This window comes from Engystomops pustulosus, chromosome 4 (assembly GCF_040894005.1).
Source record: "Engystomops pustulosus chromosome 4, aEngPut4.maternal, whole genome shotgun sequence".
NCBI lineage: Eukaryota > Metazoa > Chordata > Amphibia > Anura > Leptodactylidae > Engystomops > Engystomops pustulosus.
Genome location: NC_092414.1, coordinates 214,914,514 through 214,941,377, shown reverse-complemented (window position 1 = coordinate 214,941,377; position 26,864 = coordinate 214,914,514). Strand labels below are relative to the sequence as shown.

Sequence of the window (26,864 nt, the reverse complement as noted above, 5' to 3'; positions counted from 1 at the left end):
GCATAAATCACACCTCATACAGCTCCAGCACCAGTTATTGCATTTATACTGGGACCAATAAGTATCCAACTCTACATCCACTCCTGCCTCTCTAGCAGTCACCTTGTCACACCACTAGACATGCACGCTCAGCTCTCTAGCAGACACCTTGTCACACCACTAGACATGCACGCTCAGCTCTCTAGCAGTGACCTTGTCACACCACTAGACATGCACGCTCAGCTCTCTAGCAGTCACCGTGTCACACCACTAGACATGAACGCTCAGCTCTCTAGCAGTCACTTTGTCACACCACTAGACATGCACGCTCAGCACTCTAGCAGTCACCTTGTCACACCACTAGACATAAACGCTCAGCACTCTACAGTCACCTTGTCACACCACTAGACATGCACGCTCAGCACTCTAGCAGTCACCTTGTCACACCACTAGACATGCACGCTCAGCTCTCTAGCAGTCACCCTGTCACACCACTAGACATCCACTCCTGCCTCTCTAGCAGTCACCTTGTCACACCCCTAGACATGCACGCTCAGCTCTCTAGCAGACACCTTGTCACACCACTAGACATGCACGCTCAGCTCTCTAGCAGTCACCTTGTCACACCACTAGACATGCACGCTCAGCTCTCTAGCAGTCACCCTGTCACACCACTAGACATGCACGCTCAGCTCTCTAGCAGTCACTTTGTCACACCACTAGACATGCATGCTCAGCACTCTAGCAGTCACCTTGTCACACCACTAGACATGCACGCTCAGCACTCTAGCAGTCACCTTGTCACACCACTAGACATGCACGCTCAGCACTCTAGCAGTCACCTTGTCACACCACTAGACATGCACGCTCAGCTCTCTAGCAGTCACCCTGTCACACCACTAGACATGCACGCTCAGCTCTCTAGCAGACACCTTGTCTCACCACTAGACATGCACACTCAGCTCTCTAGCAGTCACCCTGTCACACCACTAGACATGCACGCTCAGCTCTCTAGCAGTCACCTTGTCACACCACTAGACATGCACACTCAGCACTCTAGCAGTCACCTTGTCACACCACTAGACATGCACACTCAGCTCTCTAGCAGACACCTTGTCACACCACTAGACATGCATGCTCAGCTCTCTAGCAGTCACCTTGTCAAACCACTAGACATGCACGCTCAGCTCTCTAGCAGTCACCTTGTCACACCACTAGACATGCACACTCAGCTCTCTAGCAGTCACCTTGTCACACCACTAGACATGCATGCTCAGCTCTCTAGCAGTCACCTTATCACACCACTAGACATGCAGACTCAGCTCTCTAGCAGTCACCTTGTCACACCACTAGACATGCACACTCAGCACTCTATCAGTCACCCTGTCACACCACTAGACATGCACACTCATCACTCTAGCAGTCACCTTGTCACACCACTACACATGCACGCTCAGCTCTCTAGCAGTCACTTTGTCACACCACTAGACATGCATGCTCAGCACTCTAGCAGTCACCTTGTCACACCACTAGACATGCACGCTCAGCACTCTAGCAGTCACCTTGTCACACCACTAGACATGCACGCTCAGCACTCTAGCAGTCACCTTGTCACACCACTAGACATGCACGCTCAGCTCTCTAGCAGTCACCTTGTCACACCACTAGACATGCACACTCAGCTCTCTAGCAGTCACCTTGTCACACCACTAGACATGCATGCTCAGCTCTCTAGCAGTCACCTTATCACACCACTAGACATGCAGACTCAGCTCTCTAGCAGTCACCTTGTCACACCACTAGACATGCACACTCAGCACTCTATCAGTCACCCTGTCACACCACTAGACATGCACACTCATCACTCTAGCAGTCACCTTGTCACACCACTACACATGCACGCTCAGCTCTCTAGCAGTCACTTTGTCACACCACTAGACATGCATGCTCAGCACTCTAGCAGTCACCTTGTCACACCACTAGACATGCACGCTCAGCACTCTAGCAGTCACCTTGTCACACCACTAGACATGCACGCTCAGCACTCTAGCAGTCACCTTGTCACACCACTAGACATGCACGCTCAGCTCTCTAGCAGTCACCCTGTCACACCACTAGACATGCACGCTCAGCTCTCTAGCAGACACCTTGTCTCACCACTAGACATGCACACTCAGCTCTCTAGCAGTCACCCTGTCACACCACTAGACATGCACGCTCAGCTCTCTAGCAGTCACCTTGTCACACCACTAGACATGCACACTCAGCACTCTAGCAGTCACCTTGTCACACCACTAGACATGCACACTCAGCTCTCTAGCAGACACCTTGTCACACCACTAGACATGCATGCTCAGCTCTCTAGCAGTCACCTTGTCAAACCACTAGACATGCACGCTCAGCTCTCTAGCAGTCACCTTGTCACACCACTAGACATGCACACTCAGCTCTCTAGCAGTCACCTTGTCACACCACTAGACATGCATGCTCAGCTCTCTAGCAGTCACCTTATCACACCACTAGACATGCAGACTCAGCTCTCTAGCAGTCACCTTGTCACACCACTAGACATGCACACTCAGCACTCTATCAGTCACCCTGTCACACCACTAGACATGCACACTCATCACTCTAGCAGTCACCTTGTCACACCACTACACATGCACGCTCAGCTCTCTAGCAGTCACTTTGTCACACCACTAGACATGCACGCTCAGCACTCTAGCAGTCACCTTGTCACACCACTAGACATGCACGCTCAGCTCTCTAGCAGTCACTTTGTCACACCACTAGACATGCACACTCAGCTCTCTTGCAGTCACCTTGTCACACCACTAGACATGCACGCTCAGCTCTATAGCAGTCACCTTGTTACACTACTAGACATGCACGCTCAGCTCTCTAGCAGTCACCCTGTCACACCACTAGACATGCACGCTCAGCTCTCTAGCAGACACCTTGTCTCACCACTAGACATGCACACTCAGCTCTCTAGCAGTCACCTTGTCACACCACTAGACATGAACACTCAGCGCTCTAGGAGTCACCTTGTCACCCCACTAGACATGCACACTCAGCTCTCTAGCAGTCACCTTGTCACACCACTAGACATGCATGCTCAGCTCTTTAGCAGTCACCTTGTCAAACCACTAGACATGCACGCTCAGCTCTCTAGCAGTCACCTTTTCACACCACTAGACATGCACACTCAGCTCTCTAGCAGTCACCTTGTCACACCACTAGGCATGCATGCTCAGCTCTCTAGCAGTCACCTTATCACACCACTAGACATGCAGACTCAGCTCTCTAGCAGTGACCTTGTCACACCACTAGACATGCACACTCAGCACTCTAGCAGTCACCCTGTCACACCACTAGACATGCACACTCAGTCACCTTGTCACACCACTAGACATGCATGCTCAGCTCTCTAGCAGTCACCTTATCACACCACTAGACATGCACGCTCAGCTTTCTAGCAGTCACCTTGTTACACTACTAGACATGCACGCTCAGCTCTCTATCAGTCACCCTGTCACACCACTAGACATGCACGCTCAGCTCTCTAGCAGACACCTTGTCTCACCACTAGACATGCACACTCAGCTCTCTAGCAGTCACCTTGTCACACCACTAGACATGAACACTCAGCGCTCTAGCAGTCACCTTGTCACACCACTAGACATGCACACTCAGCTCTCTAGCAGTCACCTTGTCACACCACTAGACATGCACACTCAGCTCTCTAGCAGTCACCTTGTTACACCACTAAACATGCACACTCAGCTCTCTAGCAGTCACCTTGTCACACCACTAGACATGCACACTCAGCACTCTAGCAGTCACCTTGTCACACCACTGCACATGCAGGCTCAGCTCTCTAGCAGACACCTTGTCACACCACTAGACATGCATGCTCAGCTCTCTAGCAGTCACCTTGTTACACCACTAAACATGCACACTCAGCACTCTAGCAGTCACCTTGTCACACCACTAGACATGCACAGTCAGCTCTCTAGCAGACACCTTGTCACACCACTAGACATGCACAATCAGTCACCTTGTCACACCACTAGACATGCATGCTCAGCTCTCTAGCAGTCACCTTATCACACCACTAGACATGCACGCTCAGCTTTCTAGCAGTCACCTTGTTACACTACTAGACATGCACGCTAAGCTCTCTATCAGTCACCCTGTCACACCACTAGACATGCACGCTCAGCTCTCTAGCAGACACCTTGTCTCACCACTAGACATGCACACTCAGCTCTCTAGCAGTCACCTTGTCACACCACTAGACATGAACACTCAGCGCTCTAGCAGTCACCTTGTCACACCACTAGACATGCACACTCAGCTCTCTAGCAGTCACCTTGTCACACCACTAGACATGCACACTCAGCTCTCTAGCAGTCACCTTGTTACACCACTAAACATGCACACTCAGCTCTCTAGCAGTCACCTTGTCACACCACTAGACATGCACACTCAGCACTCTAGCAGTCACCTTGTCACACCACTAGACATGCACGCTCAGCTCTCTAGCAGTCACCTTGTTACACCACTGCACATGCACGCTCAGCTCTCTAGCAGACACCTTGTCACACCACTAGACATGCATGCTCAGCTCTCTAGCAGTCACCTTGTTACACCACTAAACATGCACACTCAGCTCTCTAGCAGTCACCTTGTCTCACCACTAAACATGCACGCTCAGCTCTCTAGCAGTCACCTTGTCTCACCACTAGACATGCATGCTCAGCTCTCTAGCAGTCACCCTGTCACACCACTAGACATGCACGCTCAGCTCTCTAGCAGTCACCCTGTCACACCACTAGACACGCATGCTCAGCTCTCTAGCAGTTACTTGTCACACCACTAGGCATGCACGCTCAGCGCTCTAGCAGTCACCTTGTCACACCACTAGACATGCACGCTCAGCTCTCTAGCAGTCACTTTGTCACACCACTAGACATGCATGCTCAGCTCTCTAGCAGTTACTTGTCACACCACTAGACATGCACGCTCAGCTCTCTAGCAGTCACTTTGTCACACCACTAGACATGTATGCTCAGCTCTCTAGCAGTCACCTTGTTACACCACTGAACATGCACACTCAGCTCTCTAGCAGTCACCTTGTCACACCACTAGACATGCACGCTCAGCTCTCTAGCAGTCTTTTTGTCACACCACTAGACATGCATGCTCAGCTCTCTAGCAGTTACCTTGTTACACCACTTCACATGCACACTCAGCTCTCTAGCAGTCACCTTGTCACACCACTAGACATGCACACTCAGCTCTCTGGCAGTCACCTTGTCTCACCACTAAACATGCACACTCAGCTCTCTAGCAGTCACCTTGTCTCACCACTAGACATGCACGCTCAGCTCTCTAGCAGTCACCCTGTCACACCACTAGACATGCGCGCTCAGCTCTCTAGCAGTCACCTTGTCTCACCACTAGACATGCATGCTCAGCTCTCTAGCAGTTACTTATCACACCACTAGGCATGCACGCTCAGCGCTCTAGCAGTCACCTTGTCACACCACTAGACATGCACGCTCAGCTCTCTAGCAGTCACTTTGTCACACCACTAGACATGCACGCTCAGCGCTCTAGCAGTCACCTTGTCACACCACTAGACATGCACGCTCAGCTTTCTAGCAGTCACCTTGTTACACTACTAGACATGCACGCTCAGCTCTCTATCAGTCACCCTGTCACACCACTAGACATGCACGCTCAGCTCTCTAGCAGACACCTTGTCTCACCACTAGACATGCACACTCAGCTCTCTAGCAGTCACCTTGTCACACCACTAGACATGAACACTCAGCGCTCTAGCAGTCACCTTGTCACACCACTAGACATGCACACTCAGCTCTCTAGCAGTCACCTTGTCACACCACTAGACATGCACACTCAGCTCTCTAGCAGTCACCTTGTTACACCACTAAACATGCACACTCAGCTCTCTAGCAGTCACCTTGTCACACCACTAGACATGCACACTCAGCACTCTAGCAGTCACCTTGTCACACCACTAGACATGCACGCTCAGCTCTCTAGCAGTCACCTTGTTACACCACTGCACATGCACGCTCAGCTCTCTAGCAGACACCTTGTCACACCACTAGACATGCATGCTCAGCTCTCTAGCAGTCACCTTGTTACACCACTAAACATGCACACTCAGCTCTCTAGCAGTCACCTTGTCACACCACTAGACATGCATGCTCAGCTCTCTAGCAGTCACCTTGTTACACCACTGCACATGCACGCTCAGCTCTCTAGCAGACACCTTGTCACACCACTAGACATGCATGCTCAGCTCTCTAGCAGTCACCTTGTTACACCACTTCACATGCACATTCAGCTCTCTAGCAGTCACCTTGTCACACCACTAGACATGCACACTCAGCTCTCTAGCAGTCACCTTGTCTCACCACTAAACATGCACGCTCAGCTCTCTAGCAGTCACCTTGTCTCACCACTAGACATGCATGCTCAGCTCTCTAGCAGTCACCCTGTCACACCACTAGACATGCACGCTCAGCTCTCTAGCAGTCACCCTGTCACACCACTAGACACGCATGCTCAGCTCTCTAGCAGTTACTTGTCACACCACTAGGCATGCACGCTCAGCGCTCTAGCAGTCACCTTGTCACACCACTAGACATGCACGCTCAGCTCTCTAGCAGTCACTTTGTCACACCACTAGACATGCATGCTCAGCTCTCTAGCAGTTACTTGTCACACCACTAGACATGCACGCTCAGCTCTCTAGCAGTCACTTTGTCACACCACTAGACATGTATGCTCAGCTCTCTAGCAGTCACCTTGTTACACCACTGAACATGCACACTCAGCTCTCTAGCAGTCACCTTGTCACACCGCTAGACATGCACGCTCAGCTCTCTAGCAGTCTTTTTGTCACACCACTAGACATGCATGCTCAGCTCTCTAGCAGTTACCTTGTTACACCACTTCACATGCACACTCAGCTCTCTAGCAGTCACCTTGTCTCACCACTAAACATGCACGCTCAGCTCTCTAGCAGTCACCTTGTCTCACCACTAGACATGCATGCTCAGCTCTCTAGCAGTCACCCTGTCACACCACTAGACATGCGCGCTCAGCTCTCTAGCAGTCACCTTGTCTCACCACTAGACATGCATGCTCAGCTCTCTAGCAGTTACTTATCACACCACTAGGCATGCACGCTCAGCGCTCTAGCAGTCACCTTGTCACACCACTAGACATGCACGCTCAGCTCTCTAGCAGTCACTTTGTCACACCACTAGACATGCATGCTCAGCTCTCTAGCAGTTACTTGTCACACCACTAGACATGCACGCTCAGCGCTCTAGCAGTCACCTTGTCACACCACTAGACATGCACGCTCAGCTCTCTAGCAGTCACTTTGTCACACCACTAGACATGCATGCTCAGCTCTCTAGCAGTCACCTTGTTACACCACTAAACATGCACACTCAGCTCTCTAGCAGTCACCTTGTCACACCACTAGACATGCACACTCAGCTCTCTAGCAGTCACCTTGTCTCACCACTAAACATGCACGCTCAGCTCTCTAGCAGTCACCCTGTCACACCACTAGACATGCGCGCTCAGCTCTCTAGCAGTCACCTTGTCTCACCACTAGACATGCATGCTCAGCTCTCTAGCAGTTACTTATCACACCACTAGGCATGCACGCTCAGCGCTCTAGCAGTCACCTTGTCACACCACTAGACATGCACGCTCAGCTCTCTAGCAGTCACTTTGTCACACCACTAGACATGCATGCTCAGCTCTCTAGCAGTTACTTGTCACACCACTAGACATGCACGCTCAGCACTCTAGCAGTCACCTTGTCACACCACTAGACATGCACGCTCAGCTCTCTAGCAGTCACTTTGTCACACCACTAGACATGCATGCTCAGCTCTCTAGCAGTCACCTTGTTACACCACTAAACATGCACACTCAGCTCTCTAGCAGTCACCTTGTCACACCACTAGACATGCACACTCAGCTCTCTAGCAGTCACCTTGTCTCACCACTAAACATGCACACTCAGCTCTCTAGCAGTCACCTTGTCACACCACTAGACATGCACGCTCAGCTCTCTAGCAGTCACCCTGTCACACCACTAGACATGCACGCTCAGCTCTCTAGCAGTCACTTTGTCACACCACTAGACATGCACGCTCAGCTCTCTAGCAGTCACCTTGTCTCACCACTAGACATGCATGCTCAGCTCTCTAGAAGTTACTTGTCACACCACTAGACATGCACGCTCAGCGCTCTAGCAGTCACCTTGTCACACCACTAGACATGCACGCTCAGCTCTCTAGCAGTCACTTTGTCACACCACTAGACATGCACGCTCAGCTCTCTAGCAGTTACTTGTCACGCAACTAGACATGCACGCTCAGCACTCTAGCAGTTACTTGTCACACCACTAGACATGCACGCTCAGCTCTCTAGCAGTCTCCTTGTCACACCACTAGACATGCACGCTCAGCTCTCTAGCAGTCATCTTCTTACACAACTAGATATGCACACTTCATACCTCCCAACCGTCCCATTTTGACGTGACAGTCCCGTTTTTGGGCTCTGTACCCGCGTCACGGGCTGTTGGGAGAATGTCACGGCTTCCCCCCCTCTCCCCCGCTTTGTCCTGCCTTCTCCTGGCCCCGTAGATAAGAGCTGCAGAGCAGCGAAAGCATCGGAGCCAGGAGGAGGCGGGACCAGCCCCTGCTACCTCCTCACATGGTGAAGTCATGTGAGGCTGTAGCTCCGCCCCGGCTGGCCCCGCCCCCTCCGCGAGTCAAGTCGGAGCCCGGGAGAAGACTGAATGACTGGGACCAGGAGAGGTAAGAACCTGAGAGGACAGGGGGCCACAGGAAGAGGGGGCCAGGAGGAGGACAGAGGACAGGGAGAGCTGGAGGACATAGGTGAAGGCTGCAGGGCACTGGTGAAGGCTGCTGGGGGACAGTGAAGGTAGTACTGGGGACAGGAGGAGGCTACAGGGGGACAGGAGGAGGCTACAGGGGGACAGGAGGAGGCTACTGGGGGACAGGAGGAGGCTAGTGGGGGACAGGAGGAGGCTGCTGGGGGACAGGAGGAGGCTGCTGGGGGACAGGAGGAGGCTAGTGGGGGACAGGAGGAGGCTAAAGGGGGACAGGAGGAGGCTAGTGGGGGACAGGAGGAGGCTAGTGGGGGACAGGAGGAGGCTACTGGGGACAGGAGGAGGCTACTGGGGGACAGGAGGAGGCTACTGGGGGACAGGAGGAGGCTACAGGTGGACAGGAGGAGGTTACTGGGGGACAGGAGGAGGCTACCGGGGGACAGGAGGAGGCTGCCGGGGGACAGGAGGAGGCTGCCGGGGGACAGGAGGAGGCTGCCGGGGGACAGGAGGCTACTGGGGGACAGGAGGAGGCTACTGGGGGACAGGAGTGGGCTACTGGGGGACAGGAGGAGGCTGCCGGGGGACAGGAGGAGGCTACTGGGGGACAGGAGTGGGCTACTGGGGGACAGGAGGAGGCTGCTGGGGGACAGTGAAGGCTGCTGGCGGACAGGAGGAGGCTACTGGGGGACAGTGAAGGCTGCTGGGGGACAGGAGGAGGCTACTGCGGGACAGGAGGAGGCTGCTGGGGGACAGGAGGAGGCTGCTGGGGGACAGGAGGAGGCTACTTGGGGGACAGTGAAGGCTGCTAGGGGACAGGAGGAGGCTCTGGGGGACAGGAGGAGGCTGCTGGGGGACAGGAGGAGGCTACTGGGGGACAGTGAAGGCTGCTGGGAGACAGGAGGAGGCTGCTGGGGGACAGGAGGAGGCTGCTGGGGGACAGGAGGAGGCTACTGGGGGACAGTGAAGGCTACTGGGGGACAGGAGGAGGCTACTGGGGGACAGTGAAGGCTGCTGGGGGAAAGAAGGTGGCTAGTGGGGGACAGGTGAAGGCTGCTGGGGGACAGGTGAAGGCTGCTGGGGGACAGGAGGCGGCTAATGGGGGGACACCGGAGGAGGCTAATGGGGGGACACCGGAGGAGGCTAATGGGGGGACACCGGAGGAGGCTACTGGGGGACAGGAGGAGGCTGCCGGGGGACAGGAGGAGGCTGCCGGGGGACAGGAGGCTACTGGGGGACAGGAGGAGGCTACTGGGGGACAGGAGTGGGCTACTGGGGGACAGGAGGAGGCTGCTGGGGGACAGTGAAGGCTGCTGGCGGACAGGAGGAGGCTACTGGGGGACAGTGAAGGCTGCTGGGGGACAGGAGGAGGCTACTGCGGGACAGGAGGAGGCTGCTGGGGGACAGGAGGAGGCTGCTGGGGGACAGGAGGAGGCTACTTGGGGGACAGTGAAGGCTGCTAGGGGACAGGAGGAGGCTCTGGGGGACAGGAGGAGGCTGCTGGGGGACAGGAGGAGGCTACTGGGGGACAGTGAAGGCTGCTGGGAGACAGGAGGAGGCTGCTGGGGGACAGGAGGAGGCTGCTGGGGGACAGGAGGAGGCTACTGGGGGACAGTGAAGGCTATTGGGGGACAGGAGGAGGCTACTGGGGGACAGTGAAGGCTGCTGGGGGAAAGAAGGTGGCTAGTGGGGGACAGGTGAAGGCTGCTGGGGGACAGGTGAAGGCTGCTGGGGGACAGGAGGCGGCTAATGGGGGGACACCGGAGGAGGCTAATGGGGGGACACCGGAGGAGGCTAATGGGGGGACACCGGAGGAGGCTACTGGGGGACAGGAAGGGGCTACTGGGGGACAGGAGGAGGTTACTGGGGGACAGTGAAGGCTGCTGGCGGACAGGAGGAGGCTACTGGGGGACAGTGAAGGCTGCTGGGGGACAGGAGGAGGCTACTGCGGGACAGGAGGAGGCTGCTGGGGGACAGGAGGAGGCTGCTGGGGGACAGGAGGAGGCTACTTGGGGGACAGTGAAGGCTGCTGGGGGACAGGAGGAGGCTGCTGGGGGACAGGAGGAGGCTACTGGGGGACAGTGAAGGCTACTGGGGGACAGGAGGAGGCTACTGGGGGACAGGAGGAGGCTGCTGGGGACAGGAGGAGGCTGCTGGGGGACAGTGAAGGCTACTGGGGGACAGGAGGAGGCTACTGGGGGACAGTGAAGGCTGCTGGGGGAAAGAAGGTGGCTAGTGGGGGACAGGTGAAGGCTGCTGGGGGACAGGTGAAGGCTGCTGGGGGACAGGTGAAGGCTGCTGGGGGACAGGTGAAGGCTGCTGGGGGACAGTGAAGGCTGCTGGGGGACCGGAGGCGGCTAATGGGGGGACACCGGAGGAGGCTAATGGGGGGACACCGGAGGAGGCTAATGGGGGGACACCGGAGGAGGCTAATGGGGGGACACCGGAGGAGGCTAATGGGGGACACCGGAGGAGGCTGCTGGAGGACACCGGAAGAGGCTGCAGGAGGAGGATGGAGGAAAGGAGACTACAGGAGGAGGATGGAGGGCAGGAGGATACAGGAGGAGGATGGAGGACAGGAGGAGGATAGATGACAGGAGGATACAGGAGGAGAATGGAGGACAGGAGGAGGATGGAGGACAGGAGGATGGAGGATACAGGAGGAGGATGGAGGATACAGGAGGAGGATGGAGGACAGGAGGAGGATGGAGGATACAGTAGGAGAATGGAGGACAGGAGGAGGATGGAGGACAGGAGGATGGAGGATACAGGAGGAGGATGGAGGACAGGAGGAGGATGGAGGATACAGGAGGAGGATGGAGGACAGGAGGCCACAGGAGGAGGATGGAGGATACAGGAGGAGGATAGAGGACAGGAGGATACAGGAGGAGGATGGAGGATACAGGAGGAGGATAGAGGACAGGAGGATACAGGAGGAGAATGGAGAACAGGAGGAGGATGGAGGACAGGCGGATACATAAGGAGGAGGAGGATGGAGGATACTGGAGAAGGATGGAGGACAGGAGGAGGATGGAGGACAGGAGGATACAGGAGGAGGATGGAGGATACAGGAGGAGGATAGAGGACAGGAGGATACAGGAGGAGGATGGAGGATACAGGAGGAGGATAGAGGACAGGAGGATACAGGAGGAGGAGGAGGATGGAGAACAGGAGGAGGATGGAGGACAGGCGGATACATAAGGAGGATGGAGGATACTGGAGAAGGATGGCGGACAGGAGGCCACAGGAGGAGGATGGAGGACAGGAGGCCACAGGAGGAGGATGGAGGATACAGGAGGAGGATAGAGGACAGGAGGATACAGGAGGAGGATGGAGGATACAGGAGGAGGATAGAGGACAGGAGGATACAGGAGGAGGATGGAGAACAGGAGGAGGATGGAGGACAGGCGGATACATAAGGAGGAGGAGGAGGATGGAGGATACTGGAGAAGGATGGAGGACAGGAGGCCACAGGAGGAGGATGGAGGACAGGAGGCCACAGGAGGAGGATGGAGGACAGGAGGCCACAGGAGGAGGATGGAGGACAGGAGGCCACAGGAGGAGGGTGGAGGACAGGAGGCCACAGAATGAGGAGGATAGAGAACTGGGACCACACCATGTGAGGAGGGGTGGGGGTAGGAGTACAGATAGGATTATGTATAAATTTGGGAGATTAAATAAAAGTGGAAAACCAAATATAAAGGGAGGATAAAATTAAAGAGGGGTTTTATATGTTGCAGAGTTGCATTAGGTGTAATTATACGGGTCCATGGGGGGGGGGGGGGGGCTCAAGGTAAGGGGCATTGTTCTATGTGGGGACCATCAAGGTCAATATTATACTATGCTTGTGGGTGTGGCAGTGGACATGGTTTAGAAAAAGGGGGAGGGGCTTTTTGTCCCTCTTTCTCTCTTTCTATGACACTTAGCTCTCTAGCAGACAAGTTGGTCAGTGCATAAAAAAGATATTAAAAACAAAATTACAAAATAAAAGGACACACAACACGGCAAAGCTATTACAAAATAAAAAGGTAGAAAAATAACAGAAACTTACAACTTATAGTAAATCCTGATTCCCTGGAGGTGGGAGGAATAAGGAACACACTCTGCTTGTCAAGCAGCCCCCAAAATGTGACCCCCATTTCCTGTATCTCATATTGTTTTATAACTTCTCAGTTTGGTTCAGATTTCAGAACCTCCCATTCATTAATTATTCCAGAGGGTCATTCACGATTGGGCAAAGTGTTAATGAGGGGGAGGGTCCACGAATATCTAAACAGTTTCTTTGTTTCCAAATCCCTAGATACAGGGGTGGGGGGGGGGGGGTAGGTGCAGAGGAGAGGTGATCAAATGGCTTTTGAGGTCACCACAGACCAGTCTTCAGGTCAGAGGTTATCAGGTTTTTAATGGGGTGTTTTTGGTCAGATAATATCTTGTGATGTCATTTATGAATGTTTTCATTGACAAAGTCTTCATTGTTTTCGGTTATGGAGATATGATGGGACTTAGTAAAGTTTATAATTGCCCTATACAAATCTTATACATTCAAGATATCTCCTTGACGACAGCGTTTAACCCCCGTAACGGAAAATAGTGCTCAAAGTCAAAAATTGTGACTTTTTTGCCATTTGGAAAAATATATAAAAAGTCATCAAAAATCCCTACAGTTCAAGGTCCTGACATGCTCAACTTCCTGTACAGATTTTCATGTAGAGGAAGGACCATCATCTTGTGTATCTCGTGTGACGTGTAACTATTCAGCAGATTCTTAGCTATTTGTATCCTTGTGATTTAGCTGCAGCGTTACTGTCCTTCTCCTGGTGGTGACACAACCTTTCTTCTTGTAGACTATAAGTTGCAGCGTGTTCTCCCATCCCTGGTGTATACAGTCCGGCTCCGTGTCTTGTTATGTGCTGTATATAGGAGATTCTTTCCTTGGAATCTCTGGAATTCAGTAGCAAAAAATGAAAACTTCCTTCACTTCCATGAATCCTGATCTTCTCAAACATTAGATGTTGTTCTGTATTGTAATAAAACTTTTTGCCTCCCCGTCGGGGAATCGAACCCCGGTCTCCCGCGTGACAGGCGGGGATACTCACCACTATACTAACGAGGAATTGCTATAGAAAAATGTCACATGATCGACTCCTTAAAGGGACACTCCTGACTATGGGAAGTATGGAGTAATACATATGGTCTTAGTTTAGGACCCTTCGCGGTTGCGTTACGTTCCCTACATCAGCTTTTTAAGAGTGATACCGGATCAGTCCCTCTAGTAACTTTCTCTCCATTTCTCTATGTTTTGTGTAATAACCTCTATAGGATCAGGATTTTCTGGGCCATTAGATGTTATGATAGGATCCGGCTGCTTTGGATTTTTTGTTTTTTTATGGCCCAAACATCATGGCCTAGATTTAAGGACAAGTAATTTAGAGGGAGAAGCCCCTCCCTTTCCCATCCTTATAATTTGGATGTTCTTCTATCTTTACCATCACAATATATTGATTTGGATCCCATTTGGTATTGGGATAGTAATAATTGATGAGTATGTATGAGGCGCATGCGTTTCAAGAGAGTACCGCCATTAAATGAATTACATTTTGGTGAGTTGGGGTGTGAGGAGGATATAGGAGACAATGATGAGCAAATGGGTAACAATGTTATGGATTTTTGTCTTTGGAAAAAATTTGGAATGGGATAAAGATAGAAAAACATCAGAATTATAAGTAAAAGTATGAGTAAAACCGGCCATGATGTTTGGGCCATAAAATCAGGATCTAAAGGAACCGGATCCTATTGTAAAACCTGATGACCGTATAGGAGGCTTCTAGAAACTTCCATCACTGAGGTCAGTAAATGGTGATGTCCGGTGTAGTGGAGGTCACATCTAGAAACCCCGATCTTGCCATATACATCAAAAAGATATGTGCCATAATATATAGATGTGGAAGCATAAGAGATGTCATACAGCCCTGGCTGATAAAAGCCTCCAGCGTACCCCGAGCCTTCGTCATGTCATCACTGGCCGGTGGGGCTACGGGGGATGTGGACTTCTACTTAGATGGAAGTCTCCATATAGAAATTGTCAGACTTTGGGGATCCCTAGTGGATAGATTGAGAGTGTATTTCTCCTTACCCGGACACCAGACTTATAGAACCTATAGAAATGTATAGAGATATCGGAGGGACTGATCTGGTATCGCTGATAGAAAGCTGAGGCCGGGAACTAAACACAAACATGAAGGCTCCTAAACTAAGACCACAAGTATCGCTCCATACTTCCCACAGTCAGGAGTGTGCCTTTAAGAAGTCGATCATGTGACATGTTACCATAGCAATTCCTCGTTAGTATAGTGGTGAGTATCCCCGCCTGTCACGCGGGAGACCGGGGTTCGATTCCCCGACGGGGAGGCTACAAGTTTTGTTACGACAAAGAACTAAATATAGTATGAGGAGATCAAATTACATGGAAGAAAAATTTAGAAGGATTTTTTTTTTGCCTCTGCATTCAGGAGATTCCAAGACAAGAATTTTCTATATACAGGACATAACAGGACACTGAGCTGGACTGTATACTGGTACCAGCACACGAATGGGAGACCTCCCTCTACAATCACTGGGACCAGAAATGAACTAGTAAATATTATGAAAACTATGAAAGGCTCCGCCCCTTTCCCCTCCCCTGATGCCCGATTCAAATGTGAGATTACAGGACAATAGGACTTTCTCAGGACTGCGCTGCTGAGACTGTGTTATTACCACAGAATCCTCTAGCAGGTCCCCCCTGTGTCCTAATCTACCTGTCCCCAACTTCATTCCCCGAATTCTCAGCAAACTCAATTGTGGCCTACTAAAGCCTGAAGCCAGTGCCACATGCATGGTCACTTATGGTGCCTCCAGGAGCTCTAGAACGTCTGCAGTAGCCCTTATCTCATATCAGATAATAACTAGAGATGAGCGAGCACTAAAATGCTTGAATGCTCGTTACTCGAGTCAAACTTTTTCCGATGCATTTTTCAAGTGGACCCAGGCTCTGCACAGGGAAGCTTGGCCAAAAACCTGGAAACCTCAGAAAATGATGGAAACACCACGGAAATGGACAGGAAACAGCAGGGGCAGCATTCATGGATGCCTCTGAGGCTGCTTAATCGCACCATTATAAGGCAACAGCATGGCGATGACAGAGTGACCGAATGAGGCTAGATAGCATCTAAAACATCCAATAATTGACCCTGACACTATAGGGGACGGCATGCAGAGGCAGCGGCAGCAGCGGCAGGCTAGAGAGTGGCATGGCGACATAGCCTAAATGGACTCAAGCTTCAAACCAATTAAAAAAATTCCTTTTGGCGAGGATAACGTGTATCAGTATTTTGCCTGGTTATGGCGGCAGAGAGGAACCAAAGGAGGTGAGCAAGAAGCGCTGAAATGATTTCCTATGTGAACAAAAGGTTGACGGTATATTTAGTCGATAACACAGCATGGTGGCGACATAGTGACCAAGTTCCATAACGTATCTGGTGAAACACCCGAAAAAGCCTGATACAGCTCGTTTGCTAAGGGGACGACATGTGGAGGCAGCTATGGAGATGATTTTTGGAGGCAGCTATGGAGACGGTGTGTGAAGGCAGCTATGGAGATAACGTGTGGAGGCAGCTATGGAGACGACGTGTGGAGGCAGCTATGGAGACGATGTGTGGAGGCTGCTATGGAGACAACGTGTGGAGGCTGCTATGGAGACGGCGTGTGGAGGCAGCTATGGAGAAGGTGTGTGGAGGCTGCTATGTAGATGAGATGGAGCTGGCGCTCCGCTGCCAGATGGGCTTTCGCCTGTCCAAGCCCCTGTCTCTCAGCTCCTCCCCACCCAAAATGGGCCTAGGGGCCAGAAGCGTTTACTTTGAAAAAATTGTAACTTTCAAAGCAGGCGGGGGCTACAAACAGCACTTCTAAGAACCTTTTGTATAAGATCAAGTGTAGAAGCGTTCTTATAAGTTTAGGATATGGCGGGTGAGGGGAATGTAAACAGATGCGCAAGAAGCGCTGAAATAATATAGGTAAATGATAAAAGTTTGCCAGTATATTTTATGGATAACACAGCAGGGTGGCGACAAAGTTAACAAGTTTGATGTTGAAGCCGTGAACAACCCAAAATTCTGCCTGACACACCTCGTTTGCTAAGGGGACGATGTATGGAGGCAGCTATATGGACGACTTTTGGAGGCAACTATGGAAATGAAATGTGTAGAGGAAGCAATGGAGGCAGCTATAAAGACGACGTGTGGAGCTGCTGCTATGGAGGAAATTAAATTTGGATAGTGCCTCTATGTGGCAGTCCAAAAACGTTTTCAAAACAGAGGAGCAGGTAGGTGGTCGTCCAGAAAAATTAAATACATAGAGTACCCGTATGTGGCAGTCCAAAAAATTGTTTAAAACAGAAGACCGGTTGGTGGCCCTCCAGAAAAATTAAATACATAGAGTACTATAGCTAGAGCCAGTTGGCCCTGGCAAAAAATAGCCAGTTTCCTCTGCTTTAGTGTACAAAGAGGAGGAGAAGGAGGAAAATGAGGAGGAGGAGTGCATAAATTATTCAGGTTGAGCTTCTTTCACCTGGTGGAGAATGGAAATCCTGAGAAATCCAGGCTTTATTCATCTTGATAAGCGTCAGCGCTGTCAGTCGACAGGCGTGTACGCTTATCGGTGATGATGCCACCAGCTGCACTGAAAACCCGCTCGGACAACACGCTAGCGGCAGGGCAGGCCGGAACCTCCAAGGCGTACAGCGACAGTTCGTGCCACATGTCCAGCTTTGAAACCCAGTAGTTGTAGGGAGCTGTGTGATCATTTAGGACGATGGTATGGTCAGCTACGTACTCCCTCACCATCTTTCTGTAAAGTTCAGCCCTACTCTGCCGAGACTGGGGACAGGTGACAGTGTCTTGCTGGGGTGACATAAAACTGGCAAAAGCCTTGTAAAGCGTACCCTTGCCAGTGCTGGACAAGCTGCCTGCTCGCCTACTCTCCCTCGCTACTTGTCCCGCAGAAGTACGCCCTCTGCCGCTAGCGCTGTCAGAAGGGAAATAGTGTTTCAGCTTGTGCACCAGGGCCTGCTGGTATTCATGCATTCTCACACTCCTTTCCTCTGCAGGGATGAGAGTGGAAAGATTTTGCTTGTACCGTGGGTCCAGGAGAGTGAATACCCAGTAATCGGTGCTGGAATAAATTCTTTGAACGCGAGGGTCACGGGATAGGCAGCCTAGCATGAAATCTGCCATATGTGCCAGAGTCCCAACGCGCAAGAATTCACTCCCCTCACTGGCCTGACTGCCCATTTCCTCCTCCTCCAACTCCTCTTCTTCTGCCCATACACGCTGAACAGTGAAGGACTGAACAATGGTCCCCTCTTCTGTCTCGCCAACATTCTCCTTCTCTTCCTCCTCATCCTCCTCCACCTCCTCCGATATGCGCTGAGAAACAGACCTGAGGGTGCTTTGGCTATCAACCACGGAATCTTCTTCCCCCGTCTCTTGTCACGAGCGCAAAGCTTCCGACTTCATGCTGACCAGAGAGTTTTTCAACAGGCCAAGCAGCGGGATGGAGAGGCTGATGATGGCGGCATCGCCACTGACCATCTGTGTTGACTCCTCAAAGTTACTCAGCACCTGACAGATATCAGACATCCACGTCCACTCCTCTTTGTAGACTTGAGGAAGCTGACTGACCTGACTACCAGTTCTGGTGGAAGTTGACATCTGGCAGTCTACAATCGCTCTGCGCTGCTGGTAAACTCTGGATAACATGGTTAATGTTGAATTCCACCTCGTGGGCACGTCGCACAACAGTCGGTGAGCGGGCAGTTGGAGGCGGCGCTGCGCTGCCCTGAGAGTGGCAGCATCTGTGCTGGACTTCCTGAAATGCGCACAGATGCGGCGCACCTTCGTGAGCAAATCAGACAGATTGGGGTATGTCTTGAGGAAACGCTGAACTATCAGATTTAACACATGGGCCAGGCATGGCACATGTGTCAGTCTGCCGAGTTGCAGAGCCGCCACCAGGTTACGGCCGTTGTCACACACAACCATGCCTGGCTTCAGGTTCAGCGGTGCCAGCCACAGATCAGTCTGCGCCGTGATGCCCTGTAATAGCTCTTGGGCGGTGTGCCTTTTATCGCCTAGGCTCAGCAGTTTGAGCACCGCCTGCTGTCGCTTAGCAACACCGCCTGCTGTGCCTAGAGCTACCGACTGATGGCGCCATGCCTACGGATGGTAATTCAGAGGAGGAGGTGGAGGAGGGGTGGGAGGAGGAGGAGGCATAGTAGGCCTGAGAGACCGTGACCGAGGTAGGCCCCGCAATCCTCGGCGTCGGCAGTATATGAGCGGTCCCAGGGTCAGACTCGGTCCCAGCCTCCACCAAGTTAACCCAATGTGCCATCAGCGATATAGAGTGGACCTGCCTGGCAGCACTCGTCCACGGGTCTGTGGACCTTGTCAGAAACGGCGTTGGTCAGGGCACGGATGATGTTGCTTGACACGTGCTGGTGCAGGGCTGGGACGGCATATCGGGAAAAGTAGTGGCGGCCGGTGACCGAATACCGAGGGGCGGCCACCGCCATGAGGTTGCGGAAGGCCTAGGTCTCTACCAGCCTATAGGGCAGCATCTGCAGGCTGAGTAATGTGGACGTTGAGGGCTTGCGCGTGTGGGTGGGTTGTACTGTATTTCGTCTTGCGGTCCAGCGTCTGGGGTATAGACAGCTGAACGCTGCGCATGGAGACATTGGTAGATGCTGTGGAGGATCGTGGAGGCGAAGGTGTGGTTTTCGCACGGGAGGTGTTTGGGCCGGGGTCCTGGGCAGGGGGCTGACTAGCAGATGACACAGGGGAAGGAGCGGCCGGAGATGTTTGCTCATCTCAGGTAATAACCCAAACCTCTTCTACCACAACACTGTCCACCTCCCTTCTTAGCAGGGGTGGCCTAATCTACACAAGGAAACCCCAGTCTTGTGTGCAAAACAAGTCTCACACCGGCTGAACATGTATCATCCATGGCCGGTTAGCTCAGTTGGTTAGAGCGTGGTGCTAATAACGCCAAGGTCGCGGGTTCGATCCCCGTACGGGCCACAAAATTTTTTTTCTCACATTACTGGAAGTTTAACCTCTATAATCAAAAACCATAATAAGTGTTAACCCCTGAGAATCATGTGAAGGGAAATGAGATAAGATACTAGGATATACGAGTGATGGGTTTAAGGAATCCTCTTTAGAGTTCCTCTAATTTGTAATATCAACCTGCTGTGCAAAAGGCAGTGGAGTAAGATCCTGCCCAATGATAAATCTGCTTCCTCCAGGTAGTCCTGGTATCGGCACATGGACGGGTTATCTCCCCCAAGTACCAGTAGAATAGGTGATTAACAAGTAAACATTAGGAAACCTATTTATAGCTCATTCCCCTCCCCCGGTGTCATTGAAAAGCTAAACGACTATGGAAACCAAATAGTTTGGTGAGGTGGGGTGTGAGGAGGATATAGGAGACACTGAGGAGCCAATGGGTAACAATGGTTTGAACTTTTGACTTTAAAAAAAAGTTGGGATGGGATAAGGATAGGAAAACATCAAAATTATGAGTAAAAGTCGGTCCCTCAGCCTTGAAAGTTGTTTTCCCTAAAACCAGGCCATGATGTTTGGGCCATAAAATCAGGATCCAAAGGAACCGGATCCTATTGTAAAACCTGATGACCGTATAGGAGGCTTCTAGAAACTTCCATCACTGAGGTCAGTAAATGGTGATGTCCTGTGTAGTGGAGGTCACATCTAGAAACCCCCATCTTACCATAAACATCAAAGAGATATGTGCCATAATATATAGATGTGGAAGCATAAGAGATGTCATACAGCCCTGGCTGATAAAAGCCTCCAGCGTACCCCGAGCCTTCGTCATGTCATCACTGGCCGGTGGGGCTAGGAGGGATGTGGACTTCTACTTAGATGGAAGTCTCCATATAGAAATTGTCAGACTCTGGGGATCCCTAGTGGATAGATTGAGAGTGTACAGTTATGGCCAAAAGTTTTGAGAATGACACAAGTATTATATTGTCACATGATGTGTCCCTCTGGTTTGTTAGATGTTTATCACATACAGAGATACAAGTGCAATCATATTATGGGGAGCAGAAGCTTTTATTGTCAGGTAGGAGGAGTTACTGCAGCGAGTCAGTATCTGCAGGACCTCTCCTTCTTCTTCAGGACCTCTGCAATTCTCCCTGGCAGCTCTCAATCACCTTCTGCACCAAATCCTGACTGATCGCCGTCCATTCCTGCACAATCACTGCTGCATTGTGTCACAATTTGTTGGTTTTTGTTTCTCCCCCGTCTCTTGATGATTGACCACAAGTTCTCAATGGGATAAGATCTGGGGAGTTTCCAGGCCATGGACCCAAAATCTCTGTGTTCTGTACCCTGAGCCATTTAGTTCTCCCCTTTGCTTTATGGCAGGTGCTCCATCATGCTGGAGAAGGCATTGCTCATCACTAGAGATGAGCGAACATACTCGTCCGAGCTTGATGCTCGTTCGAGCATTAGCGTACTCGAAACTGCTCGTTGCTCGGACGAGTATTTCGCCAGCTCGAGAAAATGGCATCTCCCGCCGTTGTGATTTTTGGCGGCCAGAAACAGAGCCAATCACAAGCCAGGAGTGTTACGGTTGGTACACAAAAGACAGGGGATAGTGTGCCCTGAGCTTGCCCCAACCTCTGTCCCTTCCTATAGCCCCCCCACGCTAAACCGTGGGGCGATTACTTGAAGACTCGAGATACGCTGGATAAGTGTGGGAAGGAAAACACAAACAGACTGACAAAACATAAAACACAAAAGAATAGTAAACAAGCCGGAGTCACAACGAGAGGGTACGTCAATAGCAAAATCAGTAAGCAAAGAGTCAAAGTCAAAAACTAGCCGAGGTAACAACAATACAGATACTGAGCAATACAACCTAGCAGCAGCGAGTGGAGAAAGGGATTTTCAAACACTGGCACAGGTGACTAGTGAAGCTGCAATTTATGCAGCCAGAACTCCACCTCCAGAACCTGATAGGAGCTGGACAGCATCTGGGAATTAACCCCTTATGGTGCAGAACAACCAGGCACCAAGCAGAGGTTCAAAGTCCCAGCCACTCCTAGACAGCGCGAGATCTTAGCAGCTGCTGCCCAGGATGAGAGGTGGAGTTTGCGCGGATACGCGCCGGGGTTCGGAGAACGCTGCTGGTACCACCAGAAGAACCAGAAGTCCCAGCAATCTCCCTAGCGAACCTGACAGTACCCCTCCCCTGACGGGGGGCCTTCGGACCCCTAGATCTTAAAGATGGCTTCTGAGGATAGGCCTGATGAAACAACCTGAGTAACCGCGGAGCATGAACATCTCTAGCCGGAACCCAAGACCTATCCTCAGGACCAAAACCTTTCCAATGGACCAGGTACTGCAGGGAGTTACCTACCCATCTGGAATTCACCACCTTTTCCACCTCAAATTCCAGATTCCCCTCCACAATAGATGGAGAAGGAGGGTCAGAAAGAGGCAAAACAGGCTCAACATAGCGCTTCAGAAGACTCTTATGGAAGGTGTTATGGACCCGCCACCCTGCTGGAAGTGTAATCTTGAAGGAAACCGGGTTAACAATATGAGTAACAACAAACGGACCCACAAACCTGAGTGCAAACTTCAAAGAGGGGACCTTCAATTTAAGGTTTTTCGTGGATAACCACACTTTATCCCCCACCTGAAACGTATCGGAGTTAGTGCGCCTTTTTTCAGTTTGTTGGACCATAGAATTTTGTGCCCTCTGAATATTCTCCCGAACTTGTGACCAGAGCGAGCGCAACTTGGATGTAATAGCTTCCGCTCGAGGAATATTAGAGAAAAAGAGAAACGAGGCTGAAAACCATAATTGCAGAAAAACGGAGATACCTGTGTGGACGAACTACAGTGGTTATTAATAGCAAATTCTGCCAACGGAAGGAATTTCACCCACTGGTCCTGACTGTCCGAGACAAAGAGTCGCAGATATTGAATCATCTCCTGATTCATTCTCTCGGACTGACCATTAGACTCAGGGTGAAACGCCGACGAGAACGACAAATTAACTTCCAGTCTAGAACAAAATGCTCGCCAAAATTTGGAAACAAATTGTACGCCCCTATCTGACACAATATCATCTGGTATACCATGGAGTATATGACCATACAATATTCTGTATAAATAATTCAGCTAATTCTTCAGCTGAAGGCAACTTTTTTAATGGAACAAAGTGTCCCATTTTAGAGAAGCGGTCCACTACCACCCAAACCACTGAACAGCCTTGAGATGCTGGCAGATCAGTGACAAAATCCATAGACACTTTAGACCACGGCCTGGTGGGAACTGGAAGCGGAAGAAGAGGCCCCTCAGGACGTCTCCTGGGAGTCTTTCCTCGCGCACAGACCTGACAGGCTTGGACAAATGCGTGCACATCATTAGTCACGTGAGGCCACCAGTAACTTCTCTTTAAGAGATCCAAGGTACTCCGCATTCCCGGATGACCTGCCAATACCGAGCAATGCGTCTCCTCCAACACTCTCAAACGACAAGAAGGAGGAACAAATAATTTGCCTTCCGGAAGGTCTTTAGGTGCAGATCTTTGTCCTGCTAAAATTTGAGAGGAGAGGTGGGAGGAGACAGCTGCCAGCACAACCCCTGGAGACAAAATATTACTGTCAGCTCAGGAGTCCCGAAGCTACGGGACAAGGCATCAGCCTTCACATTTTTTGACCCAGGTCGGTAGGTGACCACAAAATTGAAGCGAGAGAAAAACAAGGCCCACCTAGCCTGACGTGAGTTCAAGCGTTTAGCCGTATCCAAATATACTAAGTTCTTATGATCTGTGAGCACAGTTATCGGATGAAGAGCTCCCTCCAAAAAGTGTCGCCAGACTTCAAATGCCCACTTAATGGCAAGGAGCTCTCGATTACCAATATCATAATTCCTCTCACAAGAAGAAAACTTTCTAGAGAAATATGCACAGGGCCTAAGTCTGGTGAGAGTGGAAGACCCCTGAGACAACATTGCACCTACTCCTACCTCGGAGGCATCAACCTCCACAACAAACGGTAGAGAGAGGTCAGGTTGAACCAAAACCGGGGCTGACGAGAATGCCGCTTTTAAAGTTTCAAATGCTGAGCAAGCGGCAGGGGACCAATTGTTCGGATCAGCACCCTTACGGGTTAGATCCGTGAGGGGTTTGGCGATCACGGAAAAGCTCTTTATAAAGTTCCGATAATAGTTAGCGAAACCTAAAAAACGTTGTAGGGCCTTAAGATTGGTAGGCCGAACCCAGTCCGTGAGCGCCTGAACCTTACTCGGATCCATCTGTACATCAGAGGGAGTCACAACATAACCTAAGAAGGAAACCTTCTGGACGCAAAAAACACACTTTTCCAGCTTAGCGAAGAGGTGGTTTTTGCGCAACCTGGTAAGTACTTGGCGGAGATGTTGCTGGTGAGAAACCATATTAGGAGAGAAAATCAAAATATCGTCTAGATACACCACCATAAACACACCGATGTAATCATGAAAGATGGAGTTCATAAACCCTTGAAAAACCGCTGGGGCATTACTCAAACCAAAGGGCATAACCAGGTATTCAAAGTGCCCCAAAGGTGTATTAAATGCGGTTTTCCACTCATCCCCTTCTCGGATCCGAATCAGGTTATAAGCCCCTCTGAGATCTAATTTAGAGAAAACTTGGGCCCCAGAAACCTGATTTAAGATATCCGGGATCAAGGGGAGAGGACCTGAGTTTTTTACCGTTATCTTATTTAATTCTCGATAATCAATGCACGGCCGTAAACCACCATCTTTCTTCTCAACAAAAAAGAACCCGGCCCCAGTGGGCGACTCAGAGGGACGGAGATGTCCGATTGCCAAACTCTCATCAATATAACTCTTCAGTGACTCCCGTTCTGGTACCGACAGGTTATATATATGACCCTTTGGCAATCTAGCATCAGGAAGAAGGTCAATTTTACAATCAAACTCCCTGTGAGGAGGAAGGACTTGGGACAAGGGTTTTGAAAACACATCTGAGTAATCAGAGAGAAAACCTGGAAGACTCTGATCTTCCGCCATTACTGTACATAATGAAACTTTGGACAGGTGATCCTTACAGTGAGGACCCCAATGAACCAGCTCCAGAGTTTCCCAATTAATTACCGGATTATGGATCCGGAGCCAGGGTAGACCAAGAATGACGTTTTCAGACAAGTTTTCCATAACTAGGAAAGAACACCATTCTTCATGCATAGCTCCTACCATAAGCTTTATCTGCGGGGTTCGGAATTTGATCTACCCTGCCTGTAGAGGGGTCAAATCCGCACCCGACATCTGGATAGGAGTGGACAATGGAATCAATGACATGCAAAACTGAGAGACAAACTTATAATCGATTAAATTAGACGCAGCACCTGAATCCAAAAAGGCGCGCCCAGTGCAGAAAACAGACTGAAACTTAACCGTACAAGGTAAATACATTCTAGACACAATTGGGAGTACCTGAGCTCCTAAGCAGTCCCCCCGACTACTGCTTAGGAGCGGAAGTTTTTCTGCTGCTGCCGCTTGGAACAGGTGTTGACCAGATGATCAGGACTTCCACAGTAGAAACAAAGATGACGTCTCAGTCGATGTTGTTTCCACTGTGCAGGAGAGATGCTATCCAGCTCCATGGATTCCAATTCTGGACTACCTGGAGACAGACTGGCCGCTGGCTGACAGTCAGAGGACACCCGAGGTGATCGCCTGGATCTTAGGCGACGATCAACTCAGATGACCAGAGTCATAGCTTCATCTAATGTCTGAGGCTCGGCATAAGCTAAAACTAAGTCCTGTACTCGGTCTGACAGTCCGGACATAAATTGGTCTTTTAGGGCGCAGTCATTCCATTGCGAGTCAGTCACATACTGTCTGAACTGGGCACAATAATCTTCTGCTGTCCGTTTTCCCTGACACAGAGATCTAAGGTGGGAAACTGCAAGTGCTCGGCGGTCAGATTCGTCATAAATCTGGCCTAATGCAGAAAACAAAGCGTCAAGAGAAGAACGGGATGGAGAATCAGGTGGGAGAGAAAAGGCCCAATTTTGCGGATCCCCACGCAACAGGGAAATTACCACGCCCACCCTTTGAGTCTCTGTGCCCGATGAACAAGGACGTAAAGAAAAATAAAGTTTACAGCCCTCCCGAAATGAAAAAAATTTCTTACGGTCACCAAAAAACACGTCAGGGAGAGGAACCTTAGGTTCAGGCGTGGGTGGCAGTGGATCCTGCGGTGATGTCTGCCGTGGAACCTGCATAGATTCCTGAATTTGGAGACGGGAGGCTAGATCCTGAACAAACTGAGTTAGGGTCTGGACCTGAGCGACCACAGCTGACAAAGGCTCCATGGAAGGAGAGAATGTAGCAGGTCGGATACAGGATGCAGATCTATGTGCGGCCAGTGTTTCTGTTACGGTTGGTACACAAAAGACAGGGGATAGTGTGCCCTGAGCTTGCCCCAACCTCTGTCCCTTCCTATAGCCCCCCCACGCTAAACCGTGGGGCGACTACTTGAAGACTCGAGATACGCTGGATAAATGTGGGAAGGAAAACACAAACAGACTGACAAAACATAAAACACAAAAGAATAGTAAACAAGCCAGAGTCACAACGAGAGGGTACGTCAATAGCAAAATCAGTAAGCAAAGAGTCAAAGTCAAAAACTAGCCGAGGTAACAACAATACAGATACAGATACTGAGCAATACAACCTAGCAGCAGCGAGTGGAGAAAGGGATTTTCAAACACTGGCACAGGTGACTAGTGAAGCTGCAATTTATGCAGCCAGAACTCCACCTCCAGAACCTGGTAGGAGCTGGACAGCATCTGAGAATTAACCCCTCATGGTGCAGAACAACCAGGCAC

The 26,864-nt window shown here is 50.9% G+C and overlaps 3 non-coding genes across 3 annotated transcripts; 2 read left to right on the top strand and 1 right to left on the bottom strand.

The window, feature by feature from the left end:
* Positions 1 to 13,937: 13,937 nt before the first annotated feature.
* Positions 13,938 to 14,009, bottom strand: TRNAD-GUC (transfer RNA aspartic acid (anticodon GUC)). Its single transcript has one exon. It is a non-coding gene; the product is annotated as a tRNA-Asp (tRNA).
* A 1,223-nt stretch (positions 14,010 to 15,232) lies between these two features.
* On the top strand, positions 15,233 to 15,304 carry TRNAD-GUC (transfer RNA aspartic acid (anticodon GUC)). Its single transcript has one exon. It is a non-coding gene; the product is annotated as a tRNA-Asp (tRNA).
* Positions 15,305 to 19,933: 4,629 nt separating this feature from the next.
* On the top strand, positions 19,934 to 20,007 carry TRNAI-AAU (transfer RNA isoleucine (anticodon AAU)). The gene has a single exon. It is a non-coding gene; the product is annotated as a tRNA-Ile (tRNA).
* Positions 20,008 to 26,864: the final 6,857 nt, after the last annotated feature.